At 46.4% G+C, this 18,021-nt stretch overlaps 1 protein-coding gene across 2 annotated transcripts in view; it reads right to left on the bottom strand.

Annotated features, from left to right (window-relative positions):
• Rab27a (RAB27A, member RAS oncogene family) overlaps positions 1-18,021 on the bottom strand; it is a 53,441-nt gene that overhangs the window by 25,807 nt on the left and 9,613 nt on the right. Inside the window, exon 1 of one of the 2 annotated variants that reach the window (XM_021172124.1) lies at positions 7,271-7,517. The exons of the other annotated variant lie outside the window; for it this stretch is intronic. The gene's annotated coding sequence lies outside the window, so the exon portion shown is untranslated. Of the gene's footprint in view, positions 1-7,270; positions 7,518-18,021 lie in introns of those variants that run through there. 2 annotated transcript variants of the gene reach the window in all.

The raw sequence follows: 18,021 nt of genomic DNA, 5'->3' as shown, positions 1-18,021 counted from the left end.
GAGTGCTGGGATTAAAAGTCTGTGCCACCACTGTCTGGCCATATTATTTTTATTGATGATGTTGCCTTGTTTTGTTTTGTTTTGTTTTGTTTCAAGACAGGGTTTCTCTGTGTAGCCCTTACTATCCTGGAACTTGCTGTGCAGACCAGGTTAGTTTCAAATTAATATGTGTGCCACTACACTGGCTGTGTTTTTATTTGTTTGGTTTGGTTTGGTTTAAAAAAAAAAATTAAACTCTGGGGTTAGGTGGCTTGGTAGTTAAGAACACCTGCTGCTCTTACAGAGGACCTGGGTTTGGTTCCCAGCACCCACATCAGCGCCTCATGATCACCTGTAAACCCAGCTCTAGGATCTGACGCCCTCTACTGGCTTCCTCAGACACTGCATGCAGGTACAAACCCATACACACAAAAATAAAGAATTGTAAGATCTTTGAAGAAAAAAGAACGGTGATAATACACCCCCTCACACAACTGCCCTGAAGATGGAAAGACATGCTGTTTGTGGAATACCCAGCATTCAGTGTCATCTAACAGCCTGTGACTCACAGAACTGCAAGGAAATGCCCAGAAACTCATCTACATTAAGATTACTAAATTCCTCAAGCTAAGATATGCAGAGGGCATTGGAACCGAGCATCACACATCTGAGTCCCTCTCTCCTGGAGGAAAGTTCTGTTTCAAAGCCTCCATCAGGGTCAAAAGCTCCAGGCACCTTCAGAGTGGACACACGCCCACTCAGTTGGCTTCTGCCTCTCCCTTCTTACACAAATATTTTCTCAAAGTGCTCCCCACCCTCATTCTCATCAGACTAACAATAGAAAGCACAGAACACCCATTTCCTCAACAAGAACCGCATGTTAGATAAGTGCCAGATAGGCAGAGAGCTTCCTTATTTAAAAGAAAAAAAAAAAAAGAAAAAAAAAAAAGTGCAGGAGGAGGGCGGGGCCTGGTGGTGCAAGCCAGGAATCCCAGCTACTCCAGAAGCTAAGGCAGGAGGATAGAAAAGGCAGTCTGTGCAATTTGGTTACACCTCTACTCAAACAAACAGTAAAAGGACCTGAAGATGCTGGGGTGGGGGGGTTGGGTGGGGGGTGGGCACCTGTCTAGCAGTTCGAGGCCTTAGGCTTAATTCCTAGTACCAAAACTAACAAAAATACAAATAAACAAAAACTCTAAACATAGGTAAATTGTTTTCCAGGGAGTAAATGAGGGAAGTGGTTTCAGTTCAGACAAAAGGAGATGAGCTTTAGCAGTTCATGCCTTTAACCCTGAGACTCAAGAGGCTGATGCAGGAAAGGTTGCTGGGCCGCACAGCAAGACTGTCTCAAAAAATAAGGAGAGAGGGATGCGTTGCCGGACACTGTCATATGCCACAAACAGCACTAGACATAGGCACTTATTTATCATCCTTAGATCTATAGATTTCCAACACAGAGAGAGAGCCTTCCCAACAAGGGTTTGCATAGGTCCCAATTCTGACTCTTCCTCTTCTGCCTTACACGGTTCAGTCCCAGTGCTTAAAAGTGACCTCATCCCTTCAATTATAAACCGGAGGCGGCAGCCACCAACCTCCCGATAAACGCCCTGGCGATAAGCAACTAAGGGGGATCTGAGCTGTTTGGTTTTTTGTTTTGTTTTGTTTTTTACTTTTTAAAAAAGCTTTTGAGATGGTAATCCTATAATCTCTCCCTTCCCTGTCCTCCTTGCTCTCCTCCAAGTGTTACTACATGTCTATATGTGTATGTACATACATGTTAGCTCAAAACTTCAGAAGGCAGTCCATCATTTCAGGAAGTGACAACGGCAGGAACTGGAAGCAGCCGGCCACACCATATCCATGGTCAAGCGCAAAGAGGATGAACTCATGCATGCATGCTTGGTGGTCAACTTTCCCCCCGCCCTTGGACAACTCAGGGTTCAAACCCAGGGGACAGCTTCACCACCTCAGTTAAGACTTGCTCATAGGTCACCTTGATCTACATAATCCCTCACTGAGACTCTCTTCCCAGGTGATTCTAGGCTGTATCAACTTGACAAGTAAAGCCAGCCCTCATAAGGACCCCACTAAGTGCAGGGATGTGATTTATGCACTGAGGTAACTCACAGAAAGATTCCAGCCCAGTGATGGATCCAAATGGTCAGTCACCTCGACTTATTAGCAGTGCAGAGGGTTTTTTTTTTTTTTCTATTTATTTGGTGGGGGGGGCGGGGCGGGGAGCAGAGCACGTGTAGAGGCCATAGAAAAACTATGCAAGCATTGGTTCTCTCCTTCCACGGTGTGGGTTCCAGAAATCAACTCAAGTCATCACATTCGGCAGCAAGTATCTTTACCCAGGAAGCCGGCTTGCCTGTCATAGCAATAAGGTGCGTTTTTTGTTGTTGCTGTTTAGGGAGAATCTCACTGTGTAGCCTGGCTGGCATGGATACACCACTACTTATACCACTCTGCCCTCAAACTCAGAGGCCTGCCTGCTCTGAATTCTGAGCCCTAGACTTAAAGGTGAGTGGCAGCATGCCCAGCCTACAGGACACTTTTCATTTTAAACATCCCTCCCCTTTCTCTTCCTTAGTGGTGTTGGGGATCAAATTAGGGCCTTGTTTGGGTTAGGCAAGTCTTCTACCACCGAGTTACAGCCTCGGCCCTAAAACCTATTCTTACCCTTAATACAGGTTCAGAAAGACACATAGTGTCAGTGTGAGGGAAAACCAGCTTGAAGAAAACTTAAACGCTGTCAGTTCCAAAGTCCACTGAGGATTTGTGAAAGGTTGCCATCCCTTAGCAGCTGACCAGGAAGTGGTAACATGGGCTGCAGCAAGATAGGGAAGGAGAGGCCGTTAGACCTTTCCTGAGTAGATCCGGAAGACTGGCGTCTGTGACTCAAAGGAGACGCTAGCTTTTTATCCCAGGGTGAACCGTCCTTTCGCTTACTCAAGGGGCAGCATCTATATCACTTATTGCGAAAGCCTCTTTGAGGATATTTGCATATTGACATATTGGAATTTGGGAAATTTACCAAGATCTGGGAGTGTAGTACTTATGTCTGTGACAAGTACCTCTTGCTTTATATACTGTCTGGTGGGAGGAGAATACAGCGTTCCATGTGTAGAGTAGAGGTGTGGCTGATTGGCTTCCTAAGTAATACCGTAAATAACACAGAGGCAGTCACACAATGCACACAGCCATATGTCACTGTCATGAAACACCAGCCCACAGCTGAGTGTGCCTTCCAGTAAACCCTGAAGCTGAGCTATCTCCAAGAATGTGATAAAAAATAAACGAAGAAGTGCAAAGTCTACTCCCAGTGGGTGGCTGCTTTCTGTGGGGACAAGAGAGAGTGCAGAACAGGGCCCAGAGCCAGGATCCTCTACAGGCCGACAGACACCACACCCTCCTGGGTAAAATGAGCAGCAGAGTCTGGGAGTGGTGGATCAACTAAGTTAGAGCTCTGCTCATCACTCCAGGCAGGTCAGGGCTTGAACCCCACATTACTGCTGTAAGCCTGGTGCTTTCCACACAGGCTAAAGAACGACACTTAAAGGGCATTTCTCAAAGATAGGACAGTAAAGATTCTCCGAGCATGGAAGTACAGGAGCAACCTAAGCCGCCTGGACTGCAGGCTCCCTGCAAGTCCATCTGCTACTCACAGGCTCTGAAGTAACTGAATGTGACGGTTACTAGTTAAGCTGGAGACCACCAACCCTGCACCCCCACCCCCAGGCCTGCTGCTCAAGGCAGAACTGTTAGAAACAGCACCCAAAGCAGAGGGCTCGGAAGGAATATGGAGTTGGAACGAGAATCTCTCAAGGCTCTACAACACAAATGCCTTTCTGAAACCCAGGTAGGGATTCTGCGAAGATTCCATGTGGAACACAGGCCTGTGTGATGAAGGGCTGCACCATGCAGCTGTTGAGCATCAGTGGTGGCCATGGGCTAGGGAAATGTACCAGATCAAGAAGCAAGCCCCTCTACTCTGTGAAGGGGCAACGGTGCTTCTCTTGTTCTAAGAAAACTGCAAATTACATGTCTATTTGAGTAATGAAAGCAGTTATACAAAGAACCCCGAGTTGTCAGTAGAACTGAGAAAAGGGTCTCATTTAGAGTTAACTTTTTAAGAGAATGAGTGTTGTACATTTCCTCATCCATAGAGAAATTGGGCCCTGGGTATTTAGCACCCTGCTCTTTCTGCGCCCGTTCATTAACACACCAGGGTGATACTTTCATCGCTTTTAAAGGAGTGGTGTTTCCAGTACGTTGTAATCAAATCTGAATTCTTCAACATGAGGTCCAAAGTAGGCTGTAAGTTCTCTGTGCTGAATCCTGCACTCCTATCCTAACAATCCGCCCCTAAGGAAAAGCTGCACAGTTGGCTTGGGGCAGAGATACTCCCAAAGGCTGCTCTGGTGGACTATATTCAGCTTCCCCTCCCTCACATCCTAACTAACCTCATTAAACAGAGCTGCTCTGCAGCCATGGAAACAAGCTCTTCAGGTCCAAGATGCCCCCACCCCCCGCGGCCTCCTCCCACCCCAAGCAATCAACATTTCCAGCTTGCTTTCATTTGTCACGCATCTGCTACATCTGCCGCATCTGCCGGCCACACAAGCACGTAGCTCTCTAACAGCAAACCTGAGCGTGTGTGCCCTCTCTCCAGGACCTCATGGTCATCCTCTGTCTTCCTCATCTTTTGGCTCTCTGGTCCCACATCTCCAGATTTTCTTCCCAAAAGCTGACCTTAGAGTCACACCAGCAATCAACCGGCAAGTGCTCTCCTGAAACACAGTGAGCTGCTAGTGTTCAACCCTTCTCAGTTCCCACAAGGCTGGGTCTCTAGGAAATTCTACTTTTCCATTAAGAGAGTTTTTCCTCACTGTATACTAAGGGGAGCGCCTCACAGACCCAAGTGTCTCAACACTGTCCTGGTTTGGAATTCACCATGGCATAACAGAGAAGGCATTAGATGTGCCTATCACAAGCTTACCCCGTAGTAGCTCTAAAATTTCCACCATTCACCAACTCGGTTCTTCTAAAAGATGAGGAATAAAAACCAGTGTAATAGACTCAGAAAATCAATCTATTGTCTAATGTTAAAAACTACTAAAATAGAATTCTTTTAAAAATGATGATTAGGTTCTCAATCCTTATCTGAAAAGAAAACATTCTAGAGTAACATTATTGAAAACAGCTCTGGGCCTGAAGAGGTGGCTCAGCGGCTTAGAGTACTTTTCACGCTTGCAGAGGACCCAGGGTTGATTCTCAGTGTTCACGTGGTGGCTCACAACCATCTATAATTCCAGATTCAGGGGATCTGACACCCTCTTCTGGCTTTTAAGGACACCAGACAAAACATTCATACACATAAATCTAATATTAAAAAACAAAACAAAACAGAACAGCTTTGATATGGAGGGTGTGGTAGAACACATCTTTAATCCCAGCACTCAGGAGATTCCGAGCCAAACTGGTTGTATGCAGAGCAAGTTCCAGGGCTATGCAGAGAAACCCTGTCTCAAAAACAAACAAACAAACAAACAACCCAGACAGAACTTCCTTCCATTAGTGGCATGGGTGGGACCTTAGAATCCTAAGCCTCTGTCATTAGCCATCACCAAGTCTGTGTTCTAGGCTTTCTCTCTACTGCTTTACTCTCTACAATACATATTTAATTACCCCCAAACATCATAGGCTTTAGTTGATGAATCTAAACGAATGAAAATAAACTTACCAAGAGGACGGGGCCTGATCACATACACTCCTTACAGTATCTACGCAGACTCTCCTCCGTCTACTTTTCCTAGGTAGATGTGGGTTCTTAGAACTGGATGTTTGCCTGTCTATCAGCATCTGTTTATAGACTGGGTGTGCCTGGTGTTCATTTATGCAGAGCAACGCACCACCACCCGCTCATTTCCATCAGCCTGTTAGACTGCAGTATGCTTTCTTGTTACTGTTAGCTTCTAATTCTACTGCACAGTAATCCACACATATCGCCTGCATGATGCCAACTTTGGAGGAATTTCAGATGATCTTTGTATTATGTTTTGATTGTGGTATATCCCAGATCAGTATTAGTCCTTCGAATGAGAATGACTCCCACAGGCTCATATTTGAAAGTCTGGTTTCCAGTTGGTGGACAGTTTAGGAAGGATTAGGAGGTGTGGCCTTGTTGGAGGAGGTTTGTCACAGAAGTGAGGTTTCAAACACCTACTCTAAGCCTAGTCTCTGACTCTCTGACACTCTCTCTCTCTCTCTCTCTCTCTCTCTCTCTGCAACTTGTGGATCAGGTGTAAGGATCCTCTGTAGAATCAGCCAATGCTCTTAACCACTGACCCAACTCTCCAGCTATGCAGCCTGGGAAAGGCAGATCTTTAACTTGTGATATTATTGAAACTTCTCAAACACATCTGTTTCAAGTTGAATTATCTTTCTCCAAAATTGTCGCTGGAAAGTACTAACTTGCAGTATCTCAGGTTATAACCTCTTTCATAGCTAGGACTTCTAATGGAGGTAGTCAGGTGTTATGAGAGATCAGTAGGGCAGGGCGAGTGTGAGACCAGTCTGGTCTACAAAGCCAGTTCCAGGACAGCCAGGGTTACATAGAGAGACCCTGTCTCGACAAATCAAAAAGAAAGAAAAGAACAGCTGAACTGGTAAGACAACTTGACTCCTCAGACTTGGAGACCTGAGTGCTAGCCCCAGACCTCATGTAATAAGTAGGCACGGGAGCAGATAGCTGTAATCCCAGCACTGGGGAAGCAGAGAGAAAATGATCTTAGGTGTGCTGGTCAGCCAGCCTCACCTGGCTTATGAGCTCCAGGCTCCATGAGAGACCTTGTCTTAAACCATAAAGTGAAACCCACAGAGGAAGACATCGGAGGTTGACCTCTGGCCTTCAAGAACACAAGCATTGGAACACACAGAGGAAACTGGGTCCCCGACATGCCTAGAGGGAAGATGGGCATGCAGACTCAAGAGCAGAGGTCAGGGATGGAGTCTCCCTTGACACTCTGACGAGGACCCATCCCTGCCAACACCCTGATTTTAGGTGACAATACATTTACAAGGTGGAGTGCCACCTACATCAAACTGTCCCAAAGTGCCAACATTTATATTAGGCTCAGACTCCCCACCCCTACCCCCAAGCTCTGAAATAAGAGCCTGGCCTTTCAAACCTAACACAATTAACCACTTCAGTGCCTGGAAGTTGGCATGGCAGATCTCGAAAACATCAGGAGAAAAAAAAAAAAATAAGAACAGATGCAAACCATACCTGAGTTAGGAGAGAGCCCGTTGTTCTCTAACCCTCTAACTTGAAGTTGCCAACACACTAACTGACAACTCTTGAATCACATCTCTTGGTCTCCAAGGTCACTTTGAGGCTGACGTTACAACAAAGAGAAAATGGTAAAGGCCAAACGGCCGACTTAGGGAAAGTTTTTCCAAAGACTCTTTTGAAAAGCTGTCTGTCTTACAGGCTTTCCAAATCAGGCTTCTCCACAGAAACCCACAGTCTGGCTAATGAGTCTCAGCTGCTCGTCATATGGCTGGGCCGAGCAGTCAAGTGACTTCCCCGGGTCAGGCTTCTTATATCCAATCCAGCAGGTTCTCACATAGAGCAGACTTATTAACTGTGCCTGGGACTTGGGGGTGGGGGTGGGGGTGGGGGTGGGGTGGGGGCAGTGTTACTCTCCCTCACCATCACGAAAGCACATTTGTTTTCTGAACTGCAGTTTCTTTACCAATGCAACACTTGGTTCAGACAGACGGCAGAGCACGTGCAAGTAGCGGCCAGCCAGAGATAAATCAGTGTCTCCGCCTGCTCCAGGCCTTCAAAGCCACTGACAGTCTCCAGAGGAGGCTACCCTGATACCCACTAGCACCTCCAAGTCAGCACGTACGCCTGCCCGCCCTCAGAGCGCCTACCTAGCTCCCCTTCCTGCTGCCTCTGCTCCTGGGTCTTCAGTAACTAAGGGTCCTCAGCGGCCCCGCCCTCTCCTCCTCTCTTGATTTCCAATTGGCCACATCTTTCCTGCTTTCGTACTCATCTGTTTTAAAATTTTATTTCTGGTCTGGATGGCCGTGATTAAACGCTTATTTGGTATTCTGGCTGCAAATATGTCCACACCTCTGATCCTGGCCCCCTCACGGTACTCAAATTGTTCTTTCCCCAAGCACTTCCTCCATAAAACCTAGGGTCAGGAAGAGAAGACTCTGCAGTAAGGCAGTTAAGAGCATACACGGCTCTTGCGGAGGTTGTGAGTTGCTGTGTGGCTTCTGGGAATTGAATCCAGGTCCTCTGTGAGAGCATGGGCTCTTACACAAAAAAATAAAAACCAATTATTTAAAATTTTTATTTAGTCGTGTGTGTGTGTGTGTGTGTGCGTGCGCGCGCGCATGTGTGCGTGCGTGTGTGTGTGTGTGTGTGTGTGTGTGTGTGTGTGGGCGCGCGCGCAGGTGCTTGAGGAGGTCAGAGGGTTTCAGATCTCCTAGAATCACAGGTGGTTTTGAATGTCCCAATACGAAGTGAACCCAGGTTCTCTACCTGAGCAGCAAGCGCTCTTAATTACTGAGCCATCTCTCCACCCCCAAAATAAATAAATGTGAGACACCCACAATTAAAAATGCAGAACAAAGACAATATGATCAACAAGATGTTTGTCAAAGACCAATCTTTTCACGACAAAAGCTCTCAAGAAATTAGTTATAGGGGGCATTCCCCTCACCACAGTCATGGACACGTGAAAGAAACACAAAGTCACGGCCTACAGCATTCTCAGTGCCGAGCTGCCGAAAACCTTCTTCAAGACCAAGGCCAAGGCAGATGCCCACACTCACCACTGCCCTTCAGCATGGTCCTGAAGGTCACAGCTGGATCAGCCAGGCAAGGGAAAGAAACTAAAGCATCCCAGGAAGAACGGAGGACTGAGGATGGAGCTCACAGCAGAGTTCAACCTTGCCCTGAGTTCAAGCCCCAGCACTGCAAACAGTAACAACTAGAGAATCTGCCTTTGTTGGCAATATGAGCCTATGGACAGAGAACCCAGAAGATTATACACATATGCTCATCACACACATACATATATATACACACATGCTCATGCACACACACACACACACACACACACACTCTCCTATGGACGCAATTGACTAGGAAGATGGAACCTGGGCACGGCATGCGTATTTATAATCACATACTCAGGAGCCTGAGTAAAAGGACGGTCACGAGTCTCAGCCTGGCCTGAGACCCTGTCTCAAACAAACAAAAAGACAAAAACACAACACAATACAACAAAACCCAACAAACAAAAGAGAAGGTGTCATTGCACTTCCTGATTTCAAGCTATTAAAAAACTAAGGCTAGGCACAGTGACGCATGCCTTTAATCCCAGCACCAGGAGGCTGAGGCAGGATCTCTGTGAGTTCAAGGCCAGCCTGGTCTACAAATTGAGTTCCAGGACAACCAGGGCTACATAGAGAAACCTTGTCTAGGAAAAATAAGAAAGAAAGAAAATATAAAACTATTACAAACCACAGTAATTAAAACAGAACGCACTGCCATGGCAAACAGAGCAGAGGTACAGAAGAGAGAACTCAGAAATAAATTCACACTATGGTTACTTAATTTCCAATGAGAGAGCCAGGCACACAGAGGAAATGGATTAGCACAGACTCTCCAACAGTGTGGAGAAAATGGGCTATATGCAGGCCCAAGAGCTAAACTACACAGGCATCAACTTAACATAGAATAGTCTTTTTTTTTTTATAACAGCCTGATTTATGTGGTCCTCAATATTCAAATAAGAACTCAAATCAGATGTTAAAGACTGACCTTCAAACATCGTCACAAAGATCCGTGCCTGCCAGTGATCCCTCCGACAGAAAACCACATTCATACCTCAGTGGCCACGGAAGTGTGCAGCCTAGTGTCCTTAGCTGGGAGCTGTTTGAAGCTCTCAGTTTTAGCTTAGCACTTTGGACTTTTTTTTTTTTTTTTCAGGCTCTAAATAGCTGTAGGGAGCTCAGCCAGGGTTGATGAGATAAATTCAATCTGGGTATAGAATCAAAACGTGGGCAAGTCACAGCAGGGTTCACCAGTACAGGAGTAGGGTGGGGTGGGGTGGGGTGGGGTGGGGTGGAGGTGGGGTAGAGGTGGGGTAGGGGGCTTCTCAAAGTTATGGATGAACTGGACCATGGTCTAGCATGGAAAGTCTGTCACCCCAACTTTGGCTGACTCTGGAATAGAGGAGAAGCCTAAAATTGTAAAAATCCTAGGAGACACCAGAAAAAAAAATTAAAAAGACTGGTAGCATAAGTCTTTAGTTGCAGGAGGACTGCTAGGCCAGCCTGGACTACATAGCAAATCCTAGACCAGTTCAGACTACACATTGAGAAACCCTGCCTCAATATAAAACTAAACCAAAACTTCTTTTTTTTTTTTAAGATTTATTTATTTATTATATGTAAGTACACTGTAGCTGTCTTCAGACACTCCAGAAGAGAGGGTTACATCTTGTTATGGATGGTTGTGAGCCACCATGTGGTTGTCGGGATTTGAACTCAGGACCTTTGGAAGAGCAGTCAGTGTTCTTAACTACTGAGCCATCTCTCCAGCCCTAAACCAAAACTTCTAATGTGACTTGTGCACGGAGAGGAAAGGGTCAGAAGTGGTATGTGTGGGAGAGGTGGCTGGGAAAATGAACCAACCACTCTTATTCCCCAATAGAGTGGCAAGATAGAACACCTAACCCTGAGGGGAAGTGACCATGGCAATGTAAGTGTGTCATTTAGCGCCTATGTGTGTGTGTGTGTGTATGTGCAAGGACCGGCAAAGCCAGCAAACTGGGTGACACTGGAGCTAGAAATGGCTGGAGGTGGAGAGACTGCTGGATTCTTTTTAAAATAGAAGCCTCGTAGAACAACATTTGTGGGGTTTTTTGTTTTTGTTTTTGTTTTGTTTTGTTTTTGTTTTTCGAGACAGGGTAGCCCTGGCTACCCTGTGTAGCCCTGGCTACCCTGTGTAGCCCTGGCTGTCCTGGAACTCACTCTGTAGACCAGGCTGGCCTTAAACTCAGAAATCCGCCTGCCTCTGCCTCCCAAGTGCTGGGATTAAAGGCATGGGCCACCACTGCCCGGCTTGATTTTAAAATGAATTAATGCAAAATAAAATGTGTTTGTTTTCCTTGAATGATTTAGGACATCATACTAGACATCCCAAAGTGGCCACACTGTTTCTCCAGGATTGATTACCTATCCTGACCTCGGCTCTAGAGGAAGAGTGACTGGCTTTGATGCACAAACTTACCACTTTGAGAAAATTACCCAACTTTCTGTCTCACTGTCCCATACTGTGAAACAGGAAAGCTGATAGGATTGTGTTATACGGACTGAATTATGCAAGACCTATGAAGTACCTAAAGCGGTTTGCGGGGACAGTGACATGGCTTGCTGAGTACATGAGACATAGCTAAAGGCCTGAGTTTGAACCCTGGGAATCCCATGGAGGAAGAAGAAAATCAACACTTTCTTTTTTTGTTTGTTTGTTTTGTTTTTCGAGACAGGGTTTCTCTGTGTAGCCCTGGCTGCCCTGGAACTCACTCTGTAGACCAGGCTGGCCTCGAACTCAGAAATCTGCCTGCCTCTGCCTCCCAAGTGCTGGGAATAAAGGCGTGCGCCACCACGCCCAGCATTATTGGTTTGTATTTCATTTTTCCTTCCCCACCCATGCATGTCAGCCAGCTGTCCCTCAACACAGTCAATGTGCCCTTGTAGAACAAGCTCTGCCATCTTCCAGCATGTCGTTGCTCAGTGATTGGGCACTGGGTCACCAGATAGCCAGGCTTACTGAGCGACGTGTGGCCCAGAGGGAAAAGGGCACCGAGACATGTCTCAGTCTCAGGTCTGCATCTGACTGGAAGTTTCCTTATAGCAGTCATCTGTGTAATGAACAGAACCTCATGGCCTTACTTCCTCACTGTCACCTGTGAGGTGAAGTGCTGACATGGCGACCGACCCTCCCATTTTGCAGAGATGATCAGATTTAAGTCGATGAAAGAGGCCCATGACCCAGAAAAACCAACCTTGTCCCTGACCTAGATCTTAACGGGAATACCAAAGGTGGCTACTGGGTTTGTTTGTTTGTTTGTTTTAAGATTTTTTTATTTTACGTATATAAGTATTCTGTAGCTGTCTTCAGACAAGGGCATCGGATGCTATTAGATGGTTGTGAGCCACCATGTGGTTGCTGGGATTTGAACTCAGGACCTCTAGAAGAGCAGTCAATGCTCTTAACCGCTGAGCCGACTCTCCAGCCCATTCAAAGGTGGCTACTATTTTGAAAGGCTGCTAAAGCATGGGTGAGACAGTGCTCCCATAATTCCTCACACATTTGGCAGTGGTGGCTCCAGCTGCACCCAGGGCACGCAGCTCTGACGTAGGGTGAGGAAAGGCTCTTAGTAGGAAACAGGCAAGGTGCTCTGTGTGCAGTGCCTTCCTGGAAGTCGGATGCTGAGTTTCTTTCTCTTTCTTTCTTTATGGCTGTGTATTTTTTTTTTTTTTTGAGCTAGGATCTCACTGTACAGCCCTGGCTGGCCTGGAACTCATTATGTAGACCAGGCTAACCCCAATTTCACAGAGATCTGCCTGCCTCGGCCTCCCAAGTAGTACAACACCCAATTAAAGGCGTGCAACACCACACCTTGCCAAAGCTAGCTTCTTATTAAATGTTCTCCATCTCTGTCCCACACAATTTGTGTTAGGATTAAGACATACTTAAAATTTTGATGGTTGGGACTAGAGAGATAGCTCAGTGGTTAAGAGCACTGGCTGCCCTTACAGAGAACCTGGGTTTCCAAGACTGACATGGTGACTCACAACCACCTGTAACTCTAATTCCAGGTGATCCAACGCCCTTTTCCGGCCTCAAAGGCTCTGTACACACATGGCATACAGACAGACAGACAGACATTCAGGCTCACACTCATACACATAAAGTAAAAATAATTCTTTCAAAGATGTTTAATAGTTCAGCAACATTTACCACTCTCCTCTACAAAGGCTGGCGCTGACTGTGTTCTCTTGCAAGGTTCCCTTTTCTCCACTGTGAGAGTTTTAGGGCTGTGTGTGTGTGTGTGCCCTTGGTTTTGTTTTACAATCAGTACATTTTCATTCATCTATTTCGTATGCAGGTTGTCACACTGGGCCTCCCTGTGGAGGAAAGGGACGACAGCTCTAGGGAGTTGCTTCTCTTCTCCCCCAAGTAGGACCCAGGGATCGAACTTGGGTGGTCAGGCTTGGCAGCAGGCACCTTGACCCACTGAGCCATCTCACCAGCCCCTTGCTTCTTCTTTGTTTTTAGATGAGACAATGTCTTACTGACATGCCACCTGGAGGTCTCACGAAGCCAGTTTTGGCCAGCAAATCCCTGTCTCTGTTTCCTCAGTGCTGAGATTATAAGCACACCATTTTTGGTTTGGTTTGGTTTGGTTTGGGTTTTTGTGTTGTTGTTGTTGTTTTGTTTTTGTTTTTTGTCTTTTTTTGTTTTTGGTTTTTTGTTTGGTGTTTGTTTGTTTGTTTGTTTGTTTTGAGACATGGTTTCTCTGTGCCCTGCTTGTCCTGTACTCTGTAGACCAGGCCTCACTCTGTAGACCAGGCTGGTCTAGAACTCATGGAGAGCCGCCTGCTTCTGCCTCCTGAGTGCTAGAATTAAAGGTGCGCAACACACACCCAGTTCACAGCCGGCTTTTTTCCATGGCTTTGGGACTTGAACTCAGGCCTTTATGCTTGGGCAGTGTGCGTTTTGTGGATCAGGCTCGTTCCTAGCACTCCCTTGAGGTATTTATTATTCTAACAGTTTCTAAACTTTCCGATAGCTGATAGCTAGCTGTTAGCATGAACTGGCAAAGGACACCGGGCATCACACATGAAGTTGGTTTTCAATGTGTGTCTTACTTTCTTCCTTCACAGCAGTGCCAAGTCATTTAGTGTCTTGCTGGGCTGCCAAATGACTCTCTCGATGTCACTCCCATCTGAAAAATAAAGACTCTTCTCTCTGAGCACATGAAACCCCATTTCTGACCTCAAAGCTGAAGCAATTCACAATTCCACAGATGTTAACTGCAGTCGGAGGGAGTTGCTCCCATCTGAGCTCCCCACAAACACAATCACAAAGCCACCATAGGAAAAATTACAAAAGTGTGGCAGGGGGGTGGGGGTGGGGTAAATATCAGGAAAAAAATCACAAGTTACTCAAAACCAACACATGGCCTGGCCTCCCACAAGAGGCAGCCAGGATGCAGGAGAGACCAGGCATTGGAGACTTCTCTCAGCTACAAAAGCCCTCTTCTGTGTGTTCTCATATTCTCCTGCTATTTTCCCACTCAGCAGCCCCCAAGACCTGTGAGCACAAAACAGCACCACAAAACCTTATGAACCCTTGAGGATGGCCTGTACCAACCAGCTAGGGCAGGAGACAGCCCCAGATGGGGTTTTCCTAGGTATGGTCAGATGCCCATGGGAAGACCCTTCTGGGCCTTTGATGAAACCCTCAAGCCCTGAGCCCCACCTGGGCCTCTGAATCAGGATTCCAGGGAGATCTAGAAAATCTGCATTTATCACTAGTTTACCAGGGGCTACCTGGTGTTGCATAAGGTTTGAGAGCCACTATATTAGGAAGACAATGTGCAGAGCCATGACTAGGTGAGAAGTCTGGAGGTGAAAGCTGTGTTCAACCTCTACCAGTCCCAGGCCCCAGATCTGTAAACCAGATCATAGCATCTCCTCAGCAGGATCCCTGTGAAAACAAAATACCAAGTAAACACTCTAAGCCCAGTGCCTCACCCACAGCAGGTGCTGGGCAGGACTTTGTTCTCCACCTTGTGTGATATTCCTAAGATCCTAAGGACAGCTCGGGTTTTGAATAGGTGTTCCTAAGCAAGCCAGATGGTGTGCTTAATAAGTTACGGCTTCCACCTCACTGAGTCACCGACGGCAGAAGCCAAGGTCAGCAGTGTTAAGGAAAGATTGGGCTGTGACCCATAGACGGTGTCCTTCAGCTCTGTGGGCACTAGGATTACCGTGGATGTATTAAAACACAGGCCCTGAGCTCCCCAGCTTCAGAACCAGCGGCTCTGGGGTGGGGCTGTGAATTTGCCTCCGTAGCACATTCTCAGGTAGTGTTCACATTGCTGGGCTCAGATGAACTTATGGAGGGAGGGCTTTCCTCTACAGCCCCACATCTAACACCTAATTCACAGGACACCATGTACCGGAAAGGAAAGCTGTGCCTGAGGGTTTCCTGTTTGACACCAGCCTGGCTAGTTACAAGTAAACAACGCTGAATGTAATGAGCCAACAAATTCTGAGGCTCTGCGCGCTACCTCTGTCCTGAAAATCGTTTCTTTCTTACTGGTTTCCGAATGCTGCAGAGAGGTGGGGTTCTGTGTCCCCGGCTCACGTTTATCTGAGCCTTAGTTAAGTACCTTAGGGTAGAGAGCATCACTGTGTCCCAGTCTTGGCTGGGAAGTCTTTTTAAATAAAAGCTGATTCCTTTGGGCTGAAGAGGCAGTTCAGCGATTAAGAACAGTTGCTGTTTTTCAGAGAACCTGCATTGAGTCCAGCATCTAAACATGATGGCTTGCTTAACAAGCCAAGGTTTTCATGTTAAAGAGCCACCTACTGCAGAAGCCAAGGTCAACAGAAGCCAAGGTCAACAGAAGCCAAGGTCAGCAGTGGTAAGGAGAGATTGGGCTCACTCACACCCTCTGTAATTCCACTCCTAGGGGATCCAATGTTCTCTTCTGGCCTTCTTGGCACTGTACATATATGGCATATATACATACATGCAGGTCAAACACTAATACACAACAAACAAACAAAAACAAATAAACTGTTCCCAAGGCCTAACCTCAAACCTAACAGATTACAGTCGCTGAAGGAGACACATTGCATGCTGCTTTTAAAGGGAGCTTTAAAGAGACATAATGAAGCTGTCTTGTGACTCACTGTCTCTCTGGCTCCTTGCAGCATAAAGCCCTGGGTAGTTCTGTTTCTTTGTCCTTGCACATCGGGGTTCACAGGAACCTTCTCTTTCTCTGTTTGCCCTCTGGGGAGGTAGGGATGTGTTGTGTTTAAGAGAATGCCTGAGCTATCTGAGTGGGTGAGTGTAGTGATGGCTCAGTGATTAAGGATGCTGACTGCTCTTACAAAGGACCTGAGTTCAATTCCCAGCACCCACATGGTGGCTCCCAACTTCTGTAACTTCAGTTTCAGGATCAAATGCCCTCTCTGGCTCCCGTGGGCACAGGCTAAATATTCATACACATAAAAAAAAATAACATGAACCTGAAAAAAATTTTTCTATGTACTAATAAACTGGTATTCTGGATTTAGTTCTTCAAAATAAAGTTCAGGGGCTAGAGAGATCTCTCTGTAGTTAGGAGTGTTTGGTGTTCTTACAGAGGACCTAGGTTTGATTCTCAGCACCCACATGTAAGCTTACAGTGACCTTTAACACCAAATCCAAGAGATTTGACACCCTCTTCTGGCCTCTGAAATCACCAGGCACATACATGGTACACAGACATAAGCATGAAATAAGGTATGACGTCTAAGAAGAAAAAGCAAGCAGACTTCTCAAACTGCCTGTTCCCCTATTCACCTGCTAATTATTAACTTAGCACTCACCACCTTCTAGGTCAGTGGCTCTCAACCCGTGGATAACAACCCCTTTGGAGAGGGTTGCATATCAGACATCTACATTACGGTTCATAACAGTATGGATATACACTTACGGAGTGGTAACAAGATAATTGTATGGTTGGGGGTCACCACAGGAGGAACTGTATGAAAGGGTCGCAGCATTGGAAGGTGGAGAACCGCTACTCTAGGTAATTTCTAGGTAGTCACCCACAGTGGCTCACTGAGAGAGCACATTAGATGGAAGAGACAGGCCACAAGCAAGATAAACATAATAGACTCATCTCAAATAGCAATAGATACTGTAGAGATAGGAACTCACTGACGGCACAAAGTGGGCAGAGAGACGACTCTAGCAGAAGCTCTCTGATACAATCATTGTGGCAGACACTTCTGGGCAGCTTTAATGTAAGTCAAGACCATAGATACTCAGTCATTTCAGACAGTTTCAAGGAAGTTGCCTCAGTGGTTAGTAAAATTCCATCGAAAGTCTCTCTCGGGGTTGGATGGCAGCTCAGTGAATAGAGTACTGGCCTAGCTCACATGCAGCCCTGAGTTCAGTTTCTAGCATACCCAGAAGTAAAGGCAGGGGAACTGGAAGTTCAAGGGTTTCAAGGACAGTCTGGGATACCCGAAAGTCTATCTATAAATAAATATACGAATGAATGAATGAATGAATGAATGCCACTTCCTTTGAACACTCAAACAACACAGCTGTTTGGACTGCCTACCTCACAGCTGTTGGCAGTGAAGAAATATCAGCCTAGACACATTAAAAAGGTTCTTCCTAGGAATCCTCCCTGCTGTCAATCCCCTAGTGGTATGGTACCTGGCTTCTGACCAAGGAGACTAAGGAAAAACCTGGCTGAGCCACATGATTTTCAAGGCCCCTTCCAACCAGATCTAAAGTTACACAACTTTGTCAATGTAACCAGTAAGTTTCCTTATCTGGGCAGCAAAAGGGGCTGGAGAGTTAGGAGGCGGCTTCCATGACTGACTCTCAAATGCAGAAAACCTCCCAGCCAAGCAGAACCAATCAATGAAGACACTGCTCCGTCTCGCTAGTTTCTTGGCTTCCTGGCACAAAGCTATAGGAGGCTGCTGGGAACTCAGGAAGTACAGACACTGGTAGGCTGAAGACTTGAGGTGGCCACAGGCTTTGTCTGCCCAGATCCCTGTCTTTCGTTCTGCCCCCTTTTGGGGTCACACAAAGAGACGTTGCAGTCCAGCCGCTTGCTTGCGGCTTTGTTTTTTTGTTTTGTTTTGTTTTTGTTTTTCGAGACAGGGATTCTCTGTATAGCCCTGGCTGTCCTGGAACTCACTTTGTAG

The sequence above is a fragment of the Mus caroli genome, chromosome 9 (assembly GCF_900094665.2).
Source record: "Mus caroli chromosome 9, CAROLI_EIJ_v1.1, whole genome shotgun sequence".
NCBI classification, from domain to species: Eukaryota; Metazoa; Chordata; class Mammalia; order Rodentia; family Muridae; genus Mus; species Mus caroli.
This window is presented reverse-complemented; position numbering and strand designations above follow the sequence as displayed.